We start from the raw sequence: 17,726 nt of genomic DNA, 5'->3' as shown, positions 1-17,726 counted from the left end.
ATTTAAAAGACACTGCTTGTTCTGTGTTCTTTTGCCAACTTTATTTCTTGATCAGATCAGATCAGATCAATCACTCAGTCGTGTCCGACTCTTTGCGACCCCATGAATCGCAGCACGCCAGGCCTCCCTGTCCATCACCAACTCCTGGAGTTCACTCAGACTCACATCCATTGAGTCAGTGATGCCATCCAGCAATCTCATCCTCTGTCGTCCTCTTCTCCTCCTGCCCCCAATCCCTCTCAGCATCAGTCTTTTCCAATGAGTCAACTCTTCGCATGAGGTGGCCAAAGTACTGGAGTTTCAGCTTTAGCATCATTCTTTCCAAAGAAATCCCAGGGCTGATCTCCTTCAGAATGGACTGGTTGGATTCTCCTTGCAGTCCAAGGGATTCTCAAGAGCCTTCTCCAACACCACAGTTCAAAAGCATCAATTCTTCGTCGCTCAGCCTTCTTCACAGTCCAAGTCTCACATCCATACATGACTACTGGAAAAACCATAGCCTTGACTAGACGAACCTTTGTTGGCAAAGTAGTGTCTCTGCTTTTCAATATGCTATCTAGGTTGGTCATAACTTTCCTTCCAAGGAGTAAGCGTCTTTTCATTTCATGGCTGCAGTCATCATCTGTAGTGATTTTGGAGCCCAGAAAAATAAAGTCTGACACTGTTTCCACTGTTTCCCCACCTATTTCCCATGAAGTGATGGGACCGGATGCCATGATCTTCGTTTTCTGAATGTTGAGCTTTAAGCCAACTTCTTCACTCTCCACTTTCACTTTCATCAAGAGGCTTTTGAGTTCCTCTTCACTTTCTGCCATAAGGGTGGTGTCATCTGCATATCTGAGGTTGTTGATATTTCTCCCGGCAATCTTGATTCCAGCTTGTGTTTCTTCCAGTCCAGCGTTTCTCATGATGTACTCTGCATATAAGTTAAATAAACAGGGTGACAATATACAGCCTTGACGAACTCCTTTTCCTATTTGGAACCAGTCTGTTGTTCCATGTCCAGTTCTAACTGTTGCTTCCTGACCTGCATACAGATTTCTCAAGAGGCAGGTCAGGTGGTCTGGTATTCCCATCTCTTTCAGAATTTTCCACAGTTTATTGTGATCCACACAGTTTGCATACCATAAAATTCACCATTTTAAGGTGTCGTGGGTTTTACTATATTCACAAGGTTTTACAACTCATACCCTACTATCTATCTTAGTCTAGAATATGTTCATCTTCCCAAGAAGAAACGTTAGACCTCATTAACAATCACTCTCTGTTCTCCCTACCCACTAGCTCCTGCCAGACTAAACTGCTTTCTATCTCCATGGATTTGCTTTGTTCTTAATATTTCATAGAAATGGAATCATGCAATATATGGCCATTTGTGTCTGGCTTCTTTCACTTAGTATAATTTCAAGATTCCTGCATGTTATAGCATGAATCAACATTTTATTCTTTCTATGATGAAACTCTACTCCATTGCATGGCTATACCATATCTTGTTTATCCACTCATCAGTTGATGGACATTTGGGTTATTTCACTTTTTTATCCTTTGTCTCTTTATTCTCATTTCATGAATCTCCCTACTTCACTCTGCACTTCAGTAAATGACTCTCTTCTAGTTCCTCAGTAGTACCAAGCTTTCTCATCAAGGTATTTGCATATATTCTTTTCTCAGCCTAAAACCGTTCTTCTCCTCACTCTCCCCATTCACTTTTTAAATTCTTAATCATGGTTCATTTCCCAGTTCAAATTTGTTTCTATAGGGAAACTTCCCCCAAACTATATCAGATTCCTCATTATATGTTCTCATAACAGCAGATTTCTTTCCTTCATTATGTTCCTCTTTGTAATTGCGTATTTGATTATATTGCCCTCTTGCTTTCCTGCCTGTCCCCCAGTATACTTTCTACCTCATGAAAGCAAAGTTGTGTCTGTTTTATACTCAAAATTGTATCTCTGGAGCTTGGCACAGTACCTAGCATATAATTATTTGTTGAATATATTAATGTATGAATCTGTTTACTAGTATTAAGAGCATAAAAATGAGAAACAGTCTGCCCACATGAAGTGTACAGTGCAGAGCCAGCAGGCAAGTAAGCAGTTATTTTGCAATAAATAATGCTATAATGGCACTATGTACAAATATAATGAGACCAGAGGAAGGAGGAAGAAAGTCAGGAAAGGCTTCACAGAGGTGTTTTTTAATGCAAGTTATTCTGTCTCACTTGATAGAATGTAAGGCCTCGAAAGGAGGAACTGTGTATTATTTACTATTGTGTTTTATTCCATAGAATAGTGCTCAGTAAATATTTATAGAATTGAATCAAATCCAGTTTTCCTAGAAAACAGGCAGATTGAGAACATTCTAAATATAGAGACAACTATGATTCCAGACTACAGAGGTACGGTATCTGTACAGTAGAATGTGCAGTAGGAGCACATAGCAAGAGAAAGGACCGGGCTAGAGGAAGAGCATATGACTGGACTTCTATGCCCTACTGAGAAGATTCTGTGGACAGTGGGGAGCCATTGGAGACTTTTGAATCAAGAAGTGAAATGATCAGATTTTCATATTAGGAAGATGACTATGGCAGCAGCGTGAAAGATGGATACTACAAGCAAGAATACAAATAAGGCCATTACCCCCTGACCTGGGGGCGTTAGTTTAAAAGGATGAGAGGATTGATTCAGAAGTTACTAGGAGGATTCTGCTGATCATGATGATAAAAGTTAACATTTACAGAGTGCCTAATATATGTCAGGAACTCTGCTGGCCTCCAGATGAAAAGATAATGAATGACACAGCACTTGTCCTTGAGGGCTGAGGAGGACAAATGTGTACCTTTAGAACATGGACACAGTGTGATAGAGCACAGAGTAGAAAGAATGACCAGCCTGGTCTCAGGGAGTAAGGAAGACTTCTCAGAGATAGTGACATTTGTGTTGGGCCTTGAAGGATAGACGGTGGGATTTTCCTGTTCAAAGAAGAGCTATAAGAGGCATCTTAAGCAGAGAGAAGAACCAGTGCAAAGGCCAGTAGAGTGTTTTTTCTCATCAGTGTGGTTGGAACATCAGTGTGGTTAGAGCCTTCAACCAGTCATCCTTTATCCTGTACATATTCCACTGATTTTTTTGCATTTGTTCCTTTAAAATTAATCCTCTTGATTTCTGTTCCATTATTCCAGTCTTTGGAGATTCATTTGAATCTTGATTCTTTCATTCATGATATTTCATCTTTGTACATTTGATAAGCTTTCCTTCTGTTTATTCCCCCAGGATTAGATAAAATCATTGAAATGAATAGAACCCTGTGGTTACTAGGTTAGTAAAGATGTACTTCCAAGTTTACCTGTCTCTTAATTAGCCACTGTTAATTCAACAGCTGTGAAACCTGTTAGCTATTAACACTCAATTTTTTCATCTAAGTTTTTTTCAGTTTTATTCATAATTAAGTATAATGTGATGGTTAAAGGAGAGAAGTTTTGGAGCAAAATCTGATTTGATTCTTGGCCCCATCACTTCATAGTTTTGTGACTTTGAGCAAATTATTTCTGTTTTGTCAGTTAACTCATCTGTAAAATGAGGCTGCTAAGTGTCCATATTGATTTGAGGAATATTTTGTGAGGTAAATGTATATTAAGTGCTGTCTCCTTTTGCCCAGAATATAGCAGGCACACAACATGGTGGGAAAGTGCATGCTTGAATGCTCAGTAGCTTCAGTCGTGTTCGACTCTTGGCAACCCCATGGACTTAACCTGCCAGGCTCCTCTGTCCATGGGATTTTCCAGGCAAGAATACTAGAGTGGGTTGCCATGCCCTCCTCGGGGGATCTTCCCAAGTCAGGGATCAAACCCACATTTCTAAACTACACATATTTAAAGCAGCACTAAATACAGAGGAACACAATTCAAAATGGCCTGGAAGCACCACGATTTATATACTTGTAGTTCAGCTGTCTCCCCAAGAATAATTTACTCTCTGTAGCCTCAACCCTAAATTTCTGGCTCAGCTTTCTTAACATCTGGGAATTCTTTTTGTCACAGCCTTTCTTTACTTGCATCCTTTAAGCCATAAGATTATTACTCTCTTCCTTTCCTATACCTTCCCTCCACCCCCAACATTATCCAAGCAGAGACAACTTTTTGGTGGCTTACAGAAGACATACTATTTGCTAAAAATCCTGGCAAATCTAAAAGAAATGGGAAAGGCAAGTGAGTTTTGGTGTATGTGCCAATTGTAATAAATTAGTGGCTGTTTGGAATGCTGGGCCAAGAAGTATTCTGAGACTGCTAGGCTCAAAGGCCATGATCCATTACCAGTTTCTGTTGTGAGTGTGAGAGGAGCAAATGCTAGCACATGGGCCCCATATTCGGTGTCCCCAACCTAGTAAATCTCTGCTTTGGATTCATTTAGATCTATAGGAACAGCAGATTAAAACATACATATGCCAAATTAATATGTATTTGAAGTATGTAGATTTTTTTCTATATATCTGTCCTTTTTAAAATATCTTCCTCAAACTCAGACTTAGGTCAGTGCATTAAATGTCTGAGGTATCTTAATGACAGCAAAAACAAAACAAAACAAAAAACACCCCCAGAAACTTAGAGGAACTTGAATTGTAGTTCTACCTCTACCATTCAGTATGTGACTTACTTGTAATTGACCCAGTGTCTGACATGCAATATTAAATACTTTTATTGCTCCTTTCAAAAAACACAGAAAGCTGTTGGGAGCGGAGCTGAGAAATGGCTATCTTTGCAATTTATTGAAATCAGGCCCACCCTTTGTGGGGACTTGTCATTTAGTGTGACACTTGACCAACTATAGGAGCAGATCTTAAATTGACAGTCCAGATTGTTAATTTCAAAACAGACCAAGCCTTTCTGTTGAACAAAGACTGTAGACTATATGAAGTAGAAGAGAAAGATGACCGTTAAACCAGGATTAAAATTTTTGAAATTGGTGGAGTACTGACAGAAACTTAGAAACATCCAGGCTTGCAAATCATTTTAACCCACCAGCTCACCCTCCAGATAGAGGATGGCATATGCACACCCTACGTATTTCTGGTGAACATGTATCATATTTTTTAGGTGTGTCAGGGGAAGAAAGCAATTGAGAGACTGATCTAGTCCAGTGCTATTTCCAAAGATGGAAACAGGTCAGGTATTTTGGTAGACTAGAAAGTTCTATTCTGAAACAAGATTCTGGAGTTTTGTTTTCAGCTTTAAAAAATTACTTCTTAGGAGTATTTGGTTAAGGTAGACTCTTTTTCCTAAATCTGATAAGTTTTAAGTGATTACAGATAAGAATTAGGGAGATGAGACCTTTCTCTGAATGTGGTTTTTAATAAAAGGAGAATATAGAATTGGTGAACTTGGGTAGAAACTGATTGATCAATGTGGGAAACTACTTTTCTATAAAGAAATTCCAGTTAGTAGATTTTGTCCCACAGTGTTTATTTACTTGAAATCCAATGACTGTTTTAGAACATTTCATTCTGTTTTTGTATTCTGCTCCTTAGTACCAAAGGTTCACCTGCGATTTGACTTAAAGCAAGCCATTTTTCGCTTTGTAAAATACTGCTTAAGTTTGCAGGTGAAATATAGTCAAAATCTTAAAGATTAAAGCAGAGTGAAGTAGTTAAGTGGTAAAAACATGATCGTGTGTACATGTGTGTGTGTGTTTTCACATATGTATGTATGTATACAGTTATTGGACCTCCCATGTGGCCATAGGGGTAAAGAACTCGCCTGCCAATGTGGGAGACATAAGAGACATGCATTCAGTCCCTGGGTCGGGAAGATTACCTGGAGGAGAGCATGGCAACCCACTCCAGCATTCTTTTTCCTTTTAAATAATATTATTTATTTATTTATTTTGGCTTTGCTGGGTCTTCATTGGAGAAGGCAATGGCACCCCACTCCAGTACTCTTGCCTGGAAAATCCCGTGGGCGGAGGAGCCTGGTGGGCTGCAGTCCTTGGGGTCGCGAAGAGTCGGACACGACTGAGCGACTTCACTTTCACTTTTCACTTTCATGCATTGGAGAAGGAAATGGCAACCCACTCCAGTGTTCTTGCCTGGAGAATATGCGGGCTTTTCTCAAGTTGTGGTGAGTGGGAACTACTCTCCAGTTACAGTGTCCAGGCTTCTCATTGCAGTGGGTTCTCTTGTTGTGGAGCATGGGCTCTAGGACGCACCGGTTTCAGTAGTTGTGACACATGGGCTCAGTAGTTGCGCTTCCCAGACTCTAGAGCACAGGCTTAATAGTTGTAGCACATGGACTTAGCTGCTCCACCATCTGTGCAGTCGTCCCAGATGAGGGATCGAACTCTGGTCTCTTGCATTGGCAGGCGAGTCTTTTACCATTAGCACCACCTAGGAAGCCCACTACTCCAGTGTTCTTGCCTGGAGTATCCCCATGGAGGAAGAGCCTAGTGGGCTGCAGTCCATAGGATCGCAAAGAGTTGAACACTTCTGAAGCGACTTAGCATTCATGTACGTGTGCATATAGTTATCACTCAATTTTTAAAAGGTTAATTTTTATGTTAATTGTTATTTTAAATAATTTATGTTTGTATCATTCCCACCCTATAGAAAAATTACAAGAACAGTAAAAAATGAGAAATCCCATTTACCTGCATTCCTCCATTGATGTTTTATTCATTTTCTTCTTCTCCATTTAACATGTAATATATATGTATGTATGTGTTTGTATGTGTATCCATTGTCATTATTCTTTTTCCAATCCATTTGAGAGCAAATTGCAGACATAATGCCCTGCCACTTCTAAATGCTCTAGAATGTTTTTTTTACCCCAAATAAAGCTACTCTTCTACCTAACTATCCAAACCTTAAACCATCCATATCAGGAAATCAGTGTTAATACAGCACTACCATCCAGTCCATAGACACAATACAAATTTTACCAGTGTTCCAACAATATCTTTTTTTTTTTATTTCTAATGTGAAATTCAATCCAGTACCATTGTACTGGTTCCATTTAGCTATCATGTCTCTTTAGTCTTCTTCATTCTGGAAGAGTTCCTCTGTTTTTTCCTGCATTTCATGATCTTCACAGTTGAAAGAGTATAGGCCTTTGATTCTGTAGCTTGTCCCTCATCAGGCTGGGTTTGTCCAGCATTGCTACATGTCCAATGTCAGGCCATACATTCTTGACAAAAATACCTCAGAAATGATCCTGTGCTCTTCTTATCACATCAAGAGACACATGATGTCAACCTCTCCTACCACTGGTGATGTTAATCAGTTGGTTTGTTATCTGCTAGGTTGTTTTGCACTATAAAGTCACTATTCTTTCCTATACAGTGTTAAGTATTTTGGGGGAAAAGTGTGCCAACATCCTGTTGTTCATCAAACCACTACCCACAGTCTTAGCATACTTTGATGAAACCTTCCTGAGTCAACCACTTCTCTGATGGTTGCCGAATGATGAAATATTTTCATCATTTCTTCTACATTTGTTAGTTGTCACTCTACCATAAGGAAGAAGTTTCTGTTCTTATCTATCTACCTATGTATTCATATCATAGTCATGGATTTCCATTTTATTCAGTGGATTGCAGTTTGTTGCTTTTTTTATTTATTGTTGTGCTTAAATTGCTCCATGCTTGATCAATAGGAATCTCGTCAAGTTGGCTCCTGTCCTTCACACATGTGCCTATTATTCTCTTAGTGTTTCCTTTCTGGTGAAAGACACTCCAGGCTTATCATTTACTATCTTTGTCCTGATTCTGGAATAAACTGTTTCCTAGTAGAAGATAATATTTAGAAGCTAAATTCTTGGTAATCAGTATGCTCATTGCTTCTGGGAATTATTGCTTCTAGTCCCTTTCAGTGACCAGGGCTAGGATGTATAGACATATACACAGCTATACCTGTTTCTGTATCTGTCCATGAGTCTGTAAACATAAATTCACCTTGAGATGTCCAGTTCCAATCTTACTACCTCAGAATTCCGTCTAAGTTTCCCCTTATCTGTATTTGTATGCAAATGCTTTCTTTGACAGAAGTTAGGCTCCTGTTATCCTCAATATATTTCCTGAAGCTCGGTCTCTTTGTATATTACTCATCTCATGACCACTCTGGTCACCTGCTAAACTTGGATTTTCCCCTCCCAAACTTGCCAGTCTTGAATTTTCCTAATCTCAGTAATTGCAGCTATGTCCTTGCAATTGCTCGGGCCAGTGTCACCCTTGTTGCCCCTCTCCAAATCCTGTATCTGTCCCATCAGTAGGTGCCTTCAGCTGTACCTATAAATAGGACCATTTTTTTCCCCATCCCCACTGCTATTATTATTCTAAACTGAGCCACTGTTATTATCTCTTGCATGTACCTTAGCAAATCTATTTGACTCTCTGCTTCTACCCCTCCCTTCAGTGACTATTCTTCATACAACAGGCAAAGCAATCCTTTTAAAGCCCGAGTCAAGACTTCGCTGGCAGTTCAGTGGTTAAGACTCTGTGCTTCCAGTGCCGGCAGCATGGTTTCAATTCCTGGCTGGGGAACCCACCTGCCTCACAGTGCCCTACCCCAGAAAATAAAAAACCTAAGTCAGAAGTCATTCCTTTGCTCAAAACCTTCTGGTAGCTTCTCTTCTCACTCATTTTAAAAGTCAAAACTATTAAGTCCTATGTCATCTACCACTTTTCCATCACTGTAATTTAGCCATATTGGCCTTCTCACTATCAACAATCATTCTCTCACCTCAGGACCTTTGCCCTTGCGATTTCCTTAGCAAGTATCCCCCAGATATCCATATAACTTACTGTTTCTTCACTTTAGGTCTTGGTTTGAACATGAGTTTACTAGTGAGGCTTTTCTGATTACTCAGTGTAAGATAGCATCCTTTTCTTCACTGTCTAATCCTTTACTTTGTTCTTCTTTATTGTACTTGTTATAACCAGTCATAATAATTAAGAACAGGGATTTGGTCTGGTTTTTCTTTCCACACAATATCCCCACCACCTTAAAGTAATGTATAACAAGTAGTAGACTCGCGATAAATATTTGTTGAATGACTTTTTGCATATTCACATTTAATAAATTTGGGGGGATAAAAATGGTTTGGGTGACACATTAGTGATGTCTGTTTATATACCTGTAAATTAGATAGATATTTTACGTTTTTTATGAGGAGAATTAGTGTCAAATAAGCTAATAAGTATCAAGTAACCTGGCTTTTAGTGTCAGTTAACTTTCAAACTGTAAATCAGAAAATAGAATTAGAGATTAGGGATATTTTGACAAAGACCCTGTTAACGGAATTGGCATCACCAGTTATAAGTTTCTAAGACCTGGATTTTACTTTTCTGCCTTGGTTTCTGATGCTTGGCAAACCCTCTTAAGACCATTTCTCAGAATATTCTTCGTGAAGTTTAATCTTTCTTTCTGATCCAAGACTGTTAGGCATCTCATTTTTTTTCTGGCATATTTTATTTTGTTTAATATTTAATACCATATTTATTTTATTTTCTATTGGAATACAGTAACTTCACACATTTATTTTATTCTTTCCACTTCCAGTAATAAAATTTTTTGAAATTTGAAGTATTTAGAGCCAGTAGAGAAATAGCTCTTTTTGCTTCAGGGTAGCCTGAGGTTCTTGAGAAGGTGAACTGTTTTTTTCACTTGAGGGGAGTTGTTATTGAAGTATAATTGCTATACAGCATTGAGGTTAAATGACTGACATTAAGAAAAAGATAATTTTATCATGAAAGTCTTCCTCCAAGAGTAGGTTTTCATTGCCTTATATCTCTTGACCTGTGCAATCCTGTTTATTCATCAGTCAAAAAAGGGCTAACAGTATCCTTTTCATGAGTTGTAAATGTATGTAGGGACTTCCTTGGTGGCTCAGATGGTAAAGCATCTGCCTACAATGCAGGAGACCCAGGTTCGATCCCTGGGTTGGGAAGATCCTCTGGAGAAGGAAATGGCAACCCACTCCAGTACTCTTGCCTAGAAAATTCCATGGATGGAGGAGCCTGGTGGGCTACAGTCCATGGGATTGCAAAGAATCGGACACGACTGAGGGACTTCACTTTCAAACGTGTATAAGTGATTGGCATGTAGTAAGTGTTCTTTGAGTATTCAGTTTCTCTTTCCACCTTCTGTGATCTTCTACTAATCGACATAACAGCATTTTCAGTTCAGTTCAGTTCAGTTGCTCAGTCGTGTCTGATTCTTTGCAACCCCATGGACTACAGCACTCCAGGCCTCCCTGTCCATCACCAACTCCCGGAGTTTACTCAGATTCATGTCCATTGAGTTGGTAATGCCATCAGCATTTTAGCTATATTAATAAACTCCTTTGTATCTAACCAGATTTTCTTACCAGGATAGCTAAAGTTGGTGAACACAAGTAAACAGAAAAGTAAGTATATGGAACTGTTTTTTGCTCTAAAAATACTGAAGGCTAATAGTAGATTAGTATTTTCCCTTACAGACCTTATTTATCTTTCTGACATTAAAATAGAGAAGAGAAAGTGACTTCAGCTGAGTAACCAAGCAAAACCTATATAAATGAAAGTATGTAGGGAGTTTCCAAGCATTAGACTCGTGGCACTCTTCCTTCTTAACTTTATCTTCCTTTGGTAAAACATATGCAGGCATAATGATGTAGGGATTTTTTTGGTTCTTACCAAAAATAAAATGCTGTAAAATGTGCCTATTGAGAGTGCTAACAACATGTGGATTCAGAAAGTTATCTTTTAAGTAAAAGAATGTGTTTTTTATAGTATTCTTGTCAGTTAGAATATTCTCTCAGCGTTATGAATAGCACCTTTATCTGCTTCACTCAACTCTAGCCTCATTTCCTCAGCAAGCATGATTAATCTCAGTTAGATATTAAGAGCTTATAAACAAACTTTGAAAAGGTAGATTTCAAATGAGTGGGAAAGTTGATTATAAAGGTAATGATGGTGAGGCTCTAGAGAAAGGAAAATTCTGATCCCTATACATACCAGATTTTAGATTTGTTAAAGATAAACATAACAGAGAAAAACATAGGTGAAAATTTAGCTGATCTTAGTACTCTTGCCTGGAAAATCCCATGGACGGAGGAGCCTGGTGGGCTGCAGTCCGTGGGGTCGCTAAGAGTCAGACACAGCTGAGCGACTTCACTTTCACTTTTCACTTTCATGCATTGGAGAAGGAAATGGCAACCCACTCCAGTGTTCCTGCCTGGAGAATCCCAGGGACGGGGGAGCCTGGTGGGCTGCTGTCTGTGGGGTCGCACAGTCGGACACGACTGAAGCGACTTAGCAGAGGCAGTGTGAGGAGGAGATTTTTAAGTATTCTGGCAAAAGTGGACACTATATGGGAATATGGTGATAAATTTGACAATTCCAGAATTTTAAAATGTGTAATGCAACAACGATAATAACAACAATAAGTAACTTTTATTGAGCTAAGTGCCAAGGCTTGTAGTAAGTGCTTTACATGTAAACCACAGTGCCAAGATTGAGAAACTCTGTCTTAGAACTAAGCAATCTATAACTCTGGTCTACTGACCATGTTATACAGGCAGCAGTATCATCTGATGTTTTGCCATAGTATAACAAGTATTTCCAGCTTTCCAATCTGCAGCATCTGTTTTCTCTACTACGCTGCTTAGCAGATGTCACCTATACTAGCTTTTTGGTGGTTGTTGTTATTGTTATAAGAACATTCCACTACAAGATACTAGTTCTGCATTAATTAGGATACAGGTTAACCTACAGAAATAGACGCAAAATGTAATGGCTCAAACAAGATAGATGTTAATTATTTCTCATCCCATAGTTCAGGGTAGACAGGTTCTGCCTCAGGAAATTATTCAAGTACCCAGGTAGCAAGATGACTCTACCACTTTCTCAAATCACCTGTTTGGCAAAACCTGGATGTTGACTTATTTGCCTTCTAGCTAAAGGGTACAGGAAAGAGAACCTTTCTCTGGAGAGCAAAGACATACTAGATCTTAAGATGTAGTGCTGAAAGTGGCATATATTACTCCTGTTCACGTTTGTGTTGGCTCCCAAGGCCCACACCTAACAGCAGGGAAAGCCAGGAAGTATAATCCCACCACATGCCCAGGAAAAAAGGGAGAACAGATTTTGGTGGACAGTAGACAGTTTCTACCACAGCCACTATCTGTGCTGTTTCTAAATATCTGATAAGGTAGATGACAATATAGGAGTTAAAAGGTTCTTATAAATCAGTAAGAAAAATTAAAACATCCTAAAAGAAATACGAAAAAATTACAAACCGGGTGTTTAAAAAAGGAGATAATACTTTCATATATAAGTTTAACTAATTTTTGACAAAGGAGCCAAAAATATTCAAGGGGAAACTTCAATAAATGGTTTTGGGGAAACTGGATTTACCTCTATATATACAGAAGAAATTGGACCCCCTACTTTATACCATATACAAAAATTAACTCAAAATGGATTAAAGACTTAAGCATAAGACCTGATATTATAAAATAACTCCTAGAAGAAAACATAGGGAAAAAGCTGTTTCACCTTGGTCTTGGCAGATTTTTTTAGATATGACACCAAAAGCACAAGCAACAGAAGCAAAGACATTTAAATAAGTAGGACTGCATCAAACAAAAGCTTCTGAACAGCTGAAGAAACTATCCACAAAATGAGAAGACAACCTGTGGAATGAGAGAAAATATTTGCAAATCATAGATAAGGGGTTCACATCTACAGTATATAAAGAAATCATGCAGTTCAATAGCAAAAATAAAAAACGAAGCCCCTAAAAATCTCAGGTGAAAAATGGACAGAGAAACTAAATAGACATGCATGAGATTACAATGAGATGAAAAATTAAAAGGAACTAAAAGGTTTAAAAATAAAATATTTAATAATTTGAAGTAATATAATATACTTTAAAATATAATTATTTAATAACAAATAGAATGTTATATATAACATTAATTTGTACAATATAAATATGTAATATAAAATATAAGCAATGATTAAGATATATCTAGTTGTTATATGCTATAATTCCTCTTTAACTTATGTTGTAGAATATTATTTAATGACATGGAAAATAACACTATACTAACTTTAAATGGCTCATAAATAATATATAAGATATAGCCTTAAATTTATTTTTGAAGTCTATTGTATAAATACATGTCCAGATAGATGGGATAGTCATCAAAATATTTAGAAGTGATTATTTCTAGATAGTGAGATTATGATTTTTGTACAAAATGATTTCCCATATATTCCTCCAACCCCATAAAATTCTGTTTCCTCTGTTCTAGCTGCTCTTTGTATATAGTGTACAGTTTTCAAATTCCATGTTCGTTTCTGATGCTGTCTCTTGAATAGACTGACATTTGTGTTCTATATACTACTCTACCACACAGGAGTGACTAAGCTATAATGTTTCCCTTAGAAGCATATTTTAGATGACACTCTGGTTACTTCTGCCCATTTGATTTGAATTTAACTGTATATATTACATATGTTTTTTATTTTATTATGTATATTGTTTTTATATTATATACTTTAATATAATTTATAGTTTTAACCTATATAATGCTAAGCGATAAGTGAAATACTATTCCATAGCAGTTTACCTATTTTCTATTCACGGACACAATGAAGTACACAATAGAGAGAGTGTCATTAGTGTATATGTTAAGTCATGGGGGTAAAGCTGACCGGAAGATAGCTGCCCAAATTATAAATCAAAATCAATTATCAGTGTAAGTGAAAGGTGAATTAATGTATTTCTGTTGTCCATCTATCTGCTAAGTCACCTCAGTCGTGTCCGACTCTGTGCGACCCCTTAGACGGCAGCCCACCAGGCTTCCCTGTCCCTGGGATTCTTCAGGCAAGAACACTGGAGTGGGTTGCCATTTCCTTCTCCAATGCAGGAAAGTGAAAAGTGAAAGTGAAGTCGCTCAGTCGTGTTCGACCCTCAGCGACCCCATGGACTGCAGCCTACCAGGCTCCTCCGTCCATGGGATTTTCCAGGCAAGAGTACTGGAGTGGGGTGCCATTGCCTTCTCCGGTTGTTCATCTATAAACCTCATCAATAATTCTCTTCCGTTTTCTCCCCTTTAATTACAGCTGTTAATAACTAAAAAAAGTGTGTGAATTTTACCTCTCCTGCCTTTCTGTAATCAAAGGTAGAAACCTTAATGAGTACTGAAATTAGAGAAAGTGAAGAAGCAGAAGAGATTTCTTTCAAAACCCCTAAATTAGCTGTAGATTTGTTTTCTACAGAATTTTAAGTGCCAACCAAGACTTGAGTCTTCCTGAACATCTGTGCTCTGCCATACCAGTATATACCATGCCATTCTGTGCTTTGTCCTGATACAATCTCTCACTAATAACTTTCTCTCTCAAACCTTTCTGTCAGGCAGAACTTGGACTTTTGTTCAGTAGTAAACAAATTTCCTATTTCAACATTAACAGATTATAAAATATTTCAAACATACAGAAAAATACAAAAATAATATTATAAATGTTCATGTGTCCATTACTAAAGTTAGCAAATTAGATTTAGATAAAATTTTTTTAAGGAAATCAGATACAGATATATTTTAAATCCCTTTGTGACTCATCTCTTCCATTTCTTCTTTCCTTGTTCCTTTGTTTCTACCTTAGGGACAGCCACTATTCTGAGGTTACCATCTTTTATTCTAACCATGTTTTCAATACTTTTTACAAATTCACAAAGTATATATTCATAAGCAATTTAAAATATTGCTGTGTGCCTTTAAAGAAACTGTATACAGTGGCATTGTGCTTATTCTGCAACTTAATATTTTTAATTACCACATTATGGTTTTGAAACTTATCTAAATATATATAACTCATTCATTTTAGCATCTGTATTAAATGCCTTTTTATAAACTGCATTTGATTTACATATGCTATTGAAAGTATTTGAGTGATTTCTAATAGTTTACTATTAAAATGATGCTCCTGTGAATATTCTTGTACATATTTTCATATACACATACATCTGCACCTGAAATTACTAAACCACAGAGTATATACATAGTCTTCTGCTGCTGCTGCTGCTAAGTCGCTTCAGTCATGTCCGACTCGGTGAGACCCCATAGACGGCAGCCCACCAGGCTTCCCTGTCCCTGGGATTCTCCAGGCAAGAACACTGGAGCAGGTTGCCATTTCCTTCTCCAATGCATGAAAGTGAAAAGTGAAAGTGAAGTCGCTCAGTCGTGTCCGACTCTAGCAACCCCATGGACTGCAGCTTACCAGGCTCCTCCGTCCATGGGATTTTCCAGGCAAGAGTACTGGAGTGGGGTGCCATTGCCTTCTCCGATAGTCTAGTACTACCCAAAGAACTGCACCACTGCATACTGTCTCCAGGACTGTATAGGTGTACCCATTTTCCCACATCCTCCTTAGGGCATAATATTGCAGGTATTTTAATTTTTACCAGTTGTTGCGTTTTAAATGGTATTTTCTATTTTCATTTCCCTTATCACTAGTGAAGTTGAGCATTATTCATCATTCCTGTTTTTTCTGCTATGAATTGCTTACTCATATCCTTCATCATTTTTCTTTTTTTTTTTTTTTAATGTTTTTAAAATTTTGTTTTATTTATTTTTGGCTATGCTGAGTCTTTGTTGCTGCACGTGGGGATTTCTCTAGTTGTGCTGAGCAGGAGCTGCTCTCTATTTGCAGTATGCAAGTTTCTCATTGCAGTGGCTTCTGTTGTGGAGCACTGGCTCTAGGGTGTGCCAGCTTCAGTAATTGTGGCACATGGGCTTAGTTGCTGCACAGCATGTGGAATCTTCCCAGATGAGGAATCAAACCCATGTCTCCTGGATTGGCAGGCAGATTCTTAACCACTGGACCATGAGGGATGTCCTGTTATATTTTTCTTACTGATTTGTAGGAATTCTTTTTATGTTATGAATACTAATTGTTTGTTATATATTAAAGGTAACAAAGTCCAGGAAGTTCCCGCATGGTTCAGTGATGCTGCCACTGCAAGGATCTTAGTGGGTTCCATTCCTGGTTGGAGAACTTAAGATCCTCCATGCTGTGCAGCGCAGGCCACCCCCCACCCCCACAAAAGTAACAAAGCCTAATGCTTTTAAATTTATTTCTATGAACAGAAGATTTGAATTTTTATGTAATCATAAATTATCATTCTCTTCCATTATTGTATTTTTTATGCTTCTGCCTAGAAATCATATGGTTATTAATCTGTGTTTTCTTCTAGATGTTCTAACTTTTTTTTTTTGTAGACTTAGCCTTTAATCCTTTTGTAATTTACCTGTATGTATGGTTTAAGATAGGAATTCTATATTTCCTCTTTCTAGATAACCACTTGTCCTAATACCATTTGTTGAACAATCAAATTTGGACTCATCTCTATTATAAATCTGTTGGACAATCTGATTTGGACTGACCTCTTTTATGAATCAGTTCCCTTATACATGGACATTTATTTCTTGGTTTTGGGATTGTTTCATTGGTCTTTTTGTCTGTTCCTGTCCAATATCACACTGTCTGTTCTTCAAAATTATATTGATTTGTAATGGTCCTTCTCCGTTACCTTTAGAATCAGCTTATTGTCCTATCTGTAGTTTAATTGGGATTACATTTAATTTATAGATTACTTGGATGATGTATTTTAATCTTGAGTCTTCTCATCTCAGCACCGGTTTCCCCTGTCAACTGAAAGTAGAGTGTTTCTATGAAACATTTTATAAGCCAAAGTGGCATAAAACAAAGGAGCAATTACCTTAGGACACATCTTGCCAACAAATGCACAGAGTAAATAAAACACAGCTGCTAACAGGCACAGTTCAAAGCTCCGGTGGCTTGGTGCTGAGAGGCTGAGTGTAGTTTTTCGGGAAGGACTTGGCAGTGCCAGTCTCGCAGCTTGGGATGCACACTACCTCTATAACAACTCAGTCCAAAACAAATGCTGAATGCTGTTTTTGCTTTCTCTCTCTTTTTTTTTTAAAGTGAAAATCCTCTTTAGATTTCTTTCAGTTAGTAAAAAATATATACTAATGTAAGCCTTTCATAAAAGTGAAATAGCATCAAGCAAGCTTTCAGAAAGTGGTTGCTGCTGCCAAGTCACTTCAGTCATGTCCGACTCTGTGCGACCCCATAGACGGCAGCCCACCAGGCTCCCCCATCCCTGGGATTCTCCAGGCAAAAACACTGGAGTGGGTTGCCATTTCCTTCTCCAATGCATGAAAGTGAAAAGTGAAAGTGAAGTCGCTCAGTCGTGTCCGACTCTTAGCGACCCCATGGACTGCAGCCTACCAGGCTCCTCCATTCATGGGATTTTCCAGGCAAGAGTACTGGAGTGGGGTGCCATTGCCTTCTCCATCAGAAAGTGGTAGATACCTATATTTTTAGGATTTTTTTCTTACATCATTCAGTTAATGTTTATAATTTTCTTCCTGCTGATGTGGAACATCTTTTTTTTCCTATTATATAGTGTCTGTTGCTTTTTTGGATATATTTGCCTTATATTCCTTACATATTTCATTCATAATGCATACGAATGTAACTTTATTAATATATTGACAGTTTTTTAAAACAGCTTTATTAAGATAATTTTCATACCATAAAATTCACCCATGATAAATACACAATTCAGTCAAGAAAATTTATAAAATTTATAATTTTATTTTAGAAAACTTATGTCACCCCTAAAAGTTCATTTGCAGCTAATGCCAGCTCCCACTGTCAGCCCCA

General features: G+C 37.9%; 1 protein-coding gene and 1 non-coding gene across 5 annotated transcripts in view; both read left to right on the top strand.

Moving 5' to 3' along the window:
• Nucleotides 1-17,726, top strand: part of FCHSD2 (FCH and double SH3 domains 2) — a 237,908-nt gene that overhangs the window by 127,627 nt on the left and 92,555 nt on the right. The window lies entirely within an intron of this gene.
• TRNAC-ACA (transfer RNA cysteine (anticodon ACA)) lies at nt 9,863-9,934 on the top strand. Its single transcript has one exon. It is a non-coding gene; the product is annotated as a tRNA-Cys (tRNA).

Source organism: Bubalus kerabau, chromosome 15 (genome assembly GCF_029407905.1).
Source record: "Bubalus kerabau isolate K-KA32 ecotype Philippines breed swamp buffalo chromosome 15, PCC_UOA_SB_1v2, whole genome shotgun sequence".
NCBI lineage: Eukaryota > Metazoa > Chordata > Mammalia > Artiodactyla > Bovidae > Bubalus > Bubalus kerabau.
This window is presented reverse-complemented; position numbering and strand designations above follow the sequence as displayed.